Consider the following 8,983-nt stretch of genomic DNA (forward strand, 5'->3'; position numbering starts at 1 on the left):
TTTTTTTTTTTTGAGATGGAGTTTCACTCTTGTTTCCCAAGCTGGAGTGCAGTGGCACAATCTCATTTCACTGCAATGTCCATCTCCCAGGTTCAAGTGATTCTCCTGCCTCAGCCTCCCAAGTAGCTGGGATTACAGGTGCCTGCCACCACGTCAGGCTAATTTTTTTGTATTTTTGGTAGAGACAGGGTTTCATCATGTTGTCCAGGCTGATCTCAAACTCTTAACCTCAGGTGATCCACCTGCCTCAGCCTCCCAAAGTGCTGGGATTATAGGCATGAGCCACCAGGCCCAACAATTATTCTTTTTTTGACATTTCTGTGCCATCGACATTTAATTTAAATATAGTTTTGCATTGACATTTAATTTAAATATAGTTTTGTTGCTTTGAACTTTTTTCGTTTTGCCTTTAATGATTACCCCCAAATGTAATTATTATCAACAACAAAATAACTTATATTTGTTTCCTAAACTGAGAATTAAATTCCACCCATTATTAGGTTTTTACTTTTTCTGTTTGTTTTGTTTTTTAGAGACTAGGACTTGCTTTGTTGCCCAGGCTGAAATGCAGTGCTATGACCATAACTCACTGTAACCTCAAACTCCTGGGCTCAAGCAATTTTCCCACCTCAGCTTCCTAAATAGCTAGGACTACGTGTATGTGCCACCATGCCTGGGTAATTTTTTAAAATTTTTGTAGAGCAAGGGATCTTGCTATGTTGCCTAGGCTGATTTTGAACTCCTGGGCTCAAGTGATCCTTCTGTCTTGGCCGCCCAAAATGCTGGGATTACAGACGTAAGCCATGATGCCTAGCCAGGGTTTTACTTTTAAGCTGTGAACAAACCAAAATATATTACTCCTTTCATAAAATGATTGCTATAAAACAAACTGCAAGGTCAAAATTAGGTTTTAGATACTTATTTTGGTCTATGGTACTGACTCTGAGTCTGTGCCCATATAATGCTAATAGAAGCCATATACCTTGAACAATTTCATGGAAAAGCATCAACCAAAACATTGTTGGAATTCACATAGACAACTGTGATAATTTTTTTTTGTTGTTGTTAAATGTTAAGATATGCTGATGGCAAAGTAAAACAAATATTCAAATGTGTGTAAATCAATATTTAGTCAAGACAGGTGTGATGATGTTAACATAAACCCGACCTCATGCTTTTTCTTTTTCCCTAATGATATCTGTTTTCTGGCCAATTCATTGTTTTAAATAACTTCATTTGAGTGTTAATGGGTGTTAAATGAATATGAAAGAGTTAGGCAATAAATCAGTGGTGGCTGGTTCATGCTGCATGTCCCTAGGTTAATGATGGAGCACTTATCTGGACTTACTCTGTTGTTGGTCAGTGGAAGATGCATCAAAAACAAAAAGGTTTTACGTCTAAGGTATCCTTGTTGCTTTCCTATATCTCAAACCCTCCTTTCTCAATTCTTTATTAGCTCTTCTCCCTTTTTCCACTCCTTCATGTGAATATATATATATATTTTTTTTTTTTTGATATTTTAACACTTTGATGTATCAAAATGTGAGACTTGAATATAGGCAACACAAAATAAATGTCATCGGAACAGACTCTTTAAAGGAAAAACAATGACTAGTTATCCCAACTACTTCATAAATCAATGTTTGAATATGACATTTAACATAAACATAATGGAAGTTAGCTTAAAATCATTAACAATTATTCTCTTCATGCAGTGAAGGATCCTGGTTGTTTTACTGCAAATGGTTTAGAAGACAAAACATAAAAGAGCAGTAATAAACACAAGAACTGAACATATTCATACAGGCAAATAATGTTTTGATTTTGAATTATTTTCAGAACTATGAAAATTAATACCAGGAGATACTTTTAAAATTTGTAATAGCATCAAAAATAATAAAACACTTACAGATACATTTAACAAGGAAGTACAAAACATGTATACCAAGAACTATGAAACATTGTTCAGCAAAATTAAACAAAATTTAGGTAAATGGAAAGACATACTGTGTTCATGAAGTTGAAAACAGTGTTGTTTAGATGGTGATATTTCCTCCTCTTAAGTTGACATATTTATTCTTACATTTTCACCCTTTTATGTATGACATGAGAATGAGAATATATATTTAAGACACAGTACTCCACTCATTTTCCTACACTTTCTTCATCTGAGAATTCTCCTATTCTGTAATGTCAACAAACTTTAATTTGCAAATAACAAATCTCTATTTACTGTTGAGTCCTTTCTCTTAGGCTTTGATTTTGCTGTGTACTACTGGCTGCCTAAAAGACTTTCCACTCTTAGTATTCTCTAAAACCCCAGATGAACATCTTCTTCCCAGCTCTTCTTCTGTTAGTGGTGCTAACATTCCAAGTCAATGGTAAAGTGGTTTAATTCTAAAATAAATAGACAAAAATGTATAATGGTTCAGACTCGATTGAATACACAGTACAGGGTGAGAGAAGTCTGCAGGGTGGCCCTCCCTCTCCATGGAGGATTGCATGCAGGAGATTCTGTAGTTCAGATCTTGAAGTGCTGCATAATCTCTGCTGTCTTATGTTGGCTGGATCTCAGTGTCATGGTCACACATATCTCAAGGGAAGCTGGGAAATATGGTCTATCACTTTGTCCAGGAAAAAAATAAAATAAAATAAAAAACAGAAATGGGTGTTGACGTATAGCCATCAATCTCTGCCACGACCACCTAAATTTAAAACTATCGTTTCAACTCTGTCTTATTCCCCATATCAGGTAAAATCCTAGACCAAATGCTGTTATATTTTCAAAGCATAGCTTATTGAATCTTCCCTCTGGTCCTGATACTACCACATGGTCCAGGGCCTCATCCCTTCATATCTGGATTACTTCATTAGTTTTCTAAGTGATCTCCCCAATTTCTAAACCTCTTCTGCTCCAATCCACCCTACAAAATCCTCTTCACACTCACTTTCCTTATGTACAGCTTTCATTTTTTATGTCACAGATTGAAACCTTCAACAGCTCTCTTTTCTAACATATCAAGTCTAATTTCTCCTGCTTAGTTTTTAACAATGGATATAATTTTATAACTTTTTCTTACTTCAGCCAACTTTGATCTACCTCTGGAAGTTTCTGCCATGTGTTTCTGTATCACTCAATTTAGATATAAATATTAACTGTTGTGTCTTGTGTTGTTAAATTTTACTTTATGTGCTTTATTAGAGTTCTCTTCCTTACTATGTTGTGAGCTCTTTGAGAAAAGAGATGATGTCTGGTATTCTTTTATTTGGTTCCCCATGTAATCTAGCCCATTGCTCAGTGCATGCAAAGTTGATATTCAATAAATACTTGTGCTAAATCATCTAGCTGTGTGAAGAAATTAGTCATTACACTGATTTTATTAAAGGTGTCAGCTATATTGGCAAATCTTTGTTACAAACTGCCATTTATTTATGGAAATCTATGCTTAATTATAATTAGTGCCAAAGTATCTCAACACAAGCAGTTATAAACTAGAGACATTTAAAAGTCTGGGGAAACTAATTTCAAGTAGTTTTTTTCCCCATTAATTCAACTAACAATTTAATTCTGATCCATGTCCGGAAGAGGCTCATACTCTAGAAGGAAGGCTAGGATACATACAAATTGTGGTAGGCAGAATTCTAAAATGGTCCCAAAGATTTCTGCTACCTGGGATACATGCTCTGCATAATCCCTACCTGTGAGTGTGAGTGGGACCTGTAAATATGATTAAATATCACTTCCATAATTATGTTACATTACAAAGCGAAAGGGAATGTATGGGTGTAATGAAATTCTCTGATCAGTTGATTTTGAGTTAATCAAATGAATGATTATCTTTGGTGGGTCTGACCTAGTCAGGTGAGCCCTTAAAAGAGAAAATGAATAGCTTTCCTGTGGGCCTGGAAACATGCAAAAGCTACGTTGCAATCTCACTATGGAGGAAGTCTTGTGACTAGGATCTGAGGGCAGATCCAAAGAGCTAAGAAAGGTCCAATAAGAAAGTAGGGACCTCAGTCCTATGACAATAAGTAATTTAATTCTGCTGTCAAACAGTGTGAGCTTGGAGGAGGATCCTGAGCACCAGAGGACAATGTGGCCCAACTGACACCTTGATCTTAGACTTGAGAAACACTGAGCACTTTGTTACTTCATGCTCATATCTGTAAGATAACAAATGGATATTGTTTTAATCCACTAAGTTGGTGGTAACACATTGTACAGCTATTGGAAATTAATACACATATTTCTTACAATATGTTATTTAATTGCTATGATGAACTGTTATAAATGAATTTAATCATGTTGAGATTCTATAAATTTTAATTTTAAGACTTGAATTAGTTCCAATATAAAAACTCATATCAGACAAAAATCCTTTTGGACTTGAAAGTACCAATGTCATTTACTTTCATTTTCTTGACCTTGAGTCAGTTAACTTCTGACCTACCTCAATGAAGCATAGGTTGGCATTCCCTAGTCTATTTTCAAAGACTTCTACAAAAGATGATTTCACCCAATTATCAGTGTTTTATTAGGTGGTCACCCCTTCTTTACTCTTCTCTATCCTAGCATGCATATCATGCTGACTTAACATCATTTTCTGGATAGCACACTAGATTAAATATTCCAAGAATCTTTGGAGGAGAGCCAAAGTATTCTTTTTGTTCTTTAGAAGGAAAATGGTTTAAAGGAAGTTGCTGCTTAGCAAAGCCATTACTCTATTGCAGAGCAGGCATGTTTTCAAAGTACATTAACAATGCTAATGAGAAAACTAGCCCTGGAATGAAAAAAAAGGGAAAATGAAGAAGTCATTTCATCATCAGATGTATTCTGGTGAGGTAGAAAAAGCCCTAGAGTATGACTCAAGAGATGTGGCCTCTATTGACTGAAAGTCCTTGTAGAGCTCTCTATGTCTCAGTTTTTTTTTTTCTCTTCTCTTCTCTCTCTTTTTTTTTTTTTTTTTTTTCTTTTTTTTTTTTTTTGAGACAGGGTCTCACTCTGTCACCGAGGCTGGAGTGCAGTGGCATAAGAATGGCTCACTGCAGCCTTTACCTCCCACACTCAAGTGATCCCCCTGCCTCAGCCTCCCAAGTAACTGGAACAACAAGTACATACCACCACACCCAGCTAATTTTTTTTTGTTTTTTGTAGAAACAGGGTCTTGACATGTTGGCCACGGTGCTCTTGAACTCCTGAGCTCAAACGATCTGTCAGCCTAGCCTCCCAAAGTGTTACAATTATAGGTGTGAGCCACTGCGCCTGGCTTCAGCTTTTAAAATCAATAATGTGGGAGCATGAACTAGATAATCTCTGGGTTCCCTTCCAGCTTTAAGATCAATAATTCACCTATCCAATGATAAAATGGGGAGGATAAATGTGGGATCTTAGTGGAAGGCATAGATTACTTAAAGTCTGTATAAGGATATGAGAGAGGAAATATTTTTCCCTGAAGATCAGTCTCCATGTGAAGGCAAACACTAGGTTGTCTTCTGCACATCAGCAGCTCTATGGCTTTCCATTGTTGAAATTTATTAATCTCAAATGCAGCACCCTCCCTGCCCACGTCCTCTGGCCTTTTCCATTCCTCCATTCATCATTTTCTTATATATTCTCTATCTCCTTCCCAGTTGAATTCTTCACTCTTTTAAAAATACATCCTATCCTTTCCCATCTGTGCTTGGCTTTTGTGGTACTCACAGCTGGATTGTTCTACCTTCCATTTTCACCTGACAAATCCTGTTCAGGCTTTAAACTCTTAACTCAAAAACTACCTTCTCCATAAAGCTTTCCCTCCTGGTACTTCTCTCCTAGAAGTGACTGAGCTGTTCTTCTTTGGAACTTCCCTTGTTATGCATCCTACTTCAAGCATAAGTCTTTATCTACCTTATATGTTATTTGTGCATATCTCATTCCTCATACTGCGAACAGAGATGTTATAGGAAACTGCACTGAGTAGTTCCTGAGTTTAGACTATAACCTGAAGGACATGTTATATTAGCTTGCTTACCTAACATCTTGTCTTCTTGTAATTCTTTTTCCTGTTACTAGAGTGCAGCAAAAGTAAAAAGGTAGTTTCCTGATAGCGTATATTCTCAGGAGTCCTTCCTGCAGAATATACATGGTGATAAGATTCAGGAGAGCAAGTGCTATGAAATTAGCTATGCTCTTTCGTAGGAGTCTTGCATAAGCTTGATGGTTGGCCAAAGCAACAAAGGCTGAGGGAGACAAATTGATTTGGTGGGAGTCACATGTCTAATTAGGGGCTCCAGCACAGTAGGTTTTGTTCCCTCTCCTCTCTAATACACACTGCTTCAGGGCCCACCCCTCAAAATTGCTTAAGGCTGCTATGATCCCCGAGGCAAAAGTATCTTCTGAATGAAGAAAACACTGATTTGATTTGCTTCTTCACAAGTTTTACTCCCAGATGGTGCCTCCAGACTCACAGAATCTCAATAACATTTTATTTCCTTTCAGGCCATGGCTGATTTGCAGTGCTTTTCCATTTATAATTTTCAAGCTGAATACCTTTATGACTTTTCTGTTTCCTTTTTCTTTCAACTTGGAGCTGGAATTAAACTTAAGAATTTAGAAAAAATAGTTGTAAGCCGTTAAGGGGAGATTGTAAAGATGTACGAACAAAAAGTCTGAAGAAGGAAAGAACAAAGAAGAAAATTGGAGGGCTTGGAAGAAAAGTGGGGAATCTGGCCAACATTACTCAGTACTACATGAGCCAGAGCTGAGCTGCTTGTCTATGATGCCTCGTTTCATCTTATGACAGACCAGAAAAATTAAATCATATGTCCAAGATCCCATAATAAACAAATTATGGAAAAGAGCTTTGGATGGAAGACTGTTTAACCTCAGAACCTATGCTCTTTTAACCACAACTTGCTGGGGGGATGCTGAACAACACGAAGGCTGAATGCAGATCAAGTAAGGGACTGATTGGAAGGCAGAGGGAGATGAACAGGTTTATCTTCTTATTCTCTCAGAACAGAGTGCCTGAGCTGGAGAGCACATTGAAGCATCCTCTAACTTCCAGCTTGTGTGCTGAAAACCTAGAGAAAAACAACCCATGAGGCTTCCAGGAATTTAATTCAGATGACATGCTTCTTTCTTTCCATTTTCTTTGGTTTTCATGAGCCTCTAAGCAGTTGTACTGGTCCCAAAGTTCTGTTTCAAGTACCTTCCTCTTCCCCTCTTGCTTCCCTCCCCACCAAGGATGCCACTTTTACTTCTGAAAACCTTAAGCAGCAATCTACTCCAATTGGGTCATTGAGGTCAGAGTTCCTAGACTAAAAGATAATGAAGGGAGATGTCTCAGCAGAAAATAAGGACTGGAGCCAACCCTGGGCCTCATTTACTTGGGTGATAATCTCAGGTTCCTGATGTCCTCATAATACACACACCACACTCATCCCAGCATTACTTAGCTGCCAGAAGTTTAAACTATGAGATTATTATTATTATTTTCCACTTTCTGGGATCAGAAGAATAAGAGGTAAAGAAAGACAATAGTAGTTTTATTTGTTCATTTATTTATTCACTCAACATCTCTGCTATGTTGTGGGGGAAATACAGATGCAGAATGTCCACGGTTTCCACTTTTGAGGAGATTGTAGTGCTGGAGACACTGACCCAAGGTTTGAGAGTAATAAGGTAGATTTAAGGCAGTGGAATGAATATGGACAAGTACCTAAATACAGTGCAGAAAATAGATGTTAAAAATTATCATGAAGAAAAGAGGGTAGAGTGGGTTAAATGAGAGGCAAAATTAGGTGGTTGAAGGAGCACAGAGAGGCGCTTGAATGTTTCCATTTCCCCTCCCAGAGCACAAGGACTTGGACACCAGAATGGGGCTGTCGGGTGGGTGTCTCTGGAGCCTCGGTGACATTTGCCTGAGAGCTGACTTCAACGAATGAAACAGAGGGGAATGATTAAGAGGTGGTGTCCAGAGACAAAACCAAAGCCAGAGGAAGTCAGGCTGTCTACCCAGTGATTGGAGAGGGATGCGTGGAAGGGAGTCACCATGGCGACTGGGCCAAGGGCTGATGGTCCTTCTCAGAGGCAGCATAGTGAGGTGTTCAAGCAGGTTCTGAAGCCAGGTTTACTGGCTTTCAATCAGGACTTCATGGCTTACTCTCTGAGAGACCCAGAGACAGTTACTTCAACTTCTTGTTTTACAATTTCCTCATGTTTAAAATGTCATTGATTATTATGGTACCCACCTAGGATACCATATCATCCTAGGAGTAGATTGTACAATTGAGTTAGTGTGGGTAAAGTGCTATGAATAGTTCCTGGCACATTGTAAGTGGTTAAAAACTGCTATTTATTATTAGTTATCAGTAGTTAGGGACACTTCTCTAAATTCAATTTGGGCTACAGATAAATTTTGAGAATGACTTTCAATTCTGATCCTTATCAATCTCTTTGTCAACAGGCACTGCCATTCCTTAGTCCATTCCAGACAGAGCAGAAAAGAGAAAAGAAGAAATAAAGCAAAAGAAACAAGAGGGAGTAAAAGAAGCTCCCATGGTTTTTCTCTGAGAATTTCACTGGGGATCTAATTTTAAAGACGTGAAGATTGAAGAAAGAACACATAATTTCAACCATTTTGTTAAATGAAATTTGTTGGCTCTATAAAAACGCTTCTGTTTTGGTGATGTCCTCCAGTTTTCCCTGGTTTTCCTCATGAAGAATAATAATTCTGTTCTGTCCTCTCCATCCCAGACTCTAAATATTCTTTTTTTTTTCTTTTCCATGAAAGCAAAACTCCTAGGCTACATCCCGTGTAACTCCAGCAATGTGAGCAAGCTTTTGTTCCCCGTATTGGCAGCATTTCCCCGTCGTTTGTCCCCCTGCCTGTCTGCAGGTCTCGGAGCGGCTCTGCTGTTGGAGATTGCAGGGAGTTGGTGGATTCGAGCCATGGCGCTTCTTTTATGAGCCAAGTGCAGAGAAAGGAGCTTTTCATACGCT

At 38.1% G+C, this 8,983-nt stretch overlaps 1 long non-coding RNA gene across 1 annotated transcript in view; it reads left to right on the forward strand.

Annotated features, from left to right (window-relative positions):
* Positions 1 to 8,649, forward strand: part of LOC108543083 (uncharacterized) — a 21,784-nt gene extending 13,135 nt beyond the window's left edge. The window contains exon 2 of the long non-coding RNA XR_001889455.1: positions 8,448 to 8,649. This is a non-coding gene — a long non-coding RNA (uncharacterized LOC108543083). The remainder of the gene's footprint in view (positions 1 to 8,447) is intronic.
* The last annotated feature ends 334 nt before the right edge of the window (positions 8,650 to 8,983 follow it).

The sequence above is a fragment of the Rhinopithecus bieti genome, unplaced genomic scaffold, assembly GCF_001698545.2.
Source record: "Rhinopithecus bieti isolate Rb0 unplaced genomic scaffold, ASM169854v2 scaffold_23925, whole genome shotgun sequence".
Classification (NCBI taxonomy): domain Eukaryota; kingdom Metazoa; phylum Chordata; class Mammalia; order Primates; family Cercopithecidae; genus Rhinopithecus; species Rhinopithecus bieti.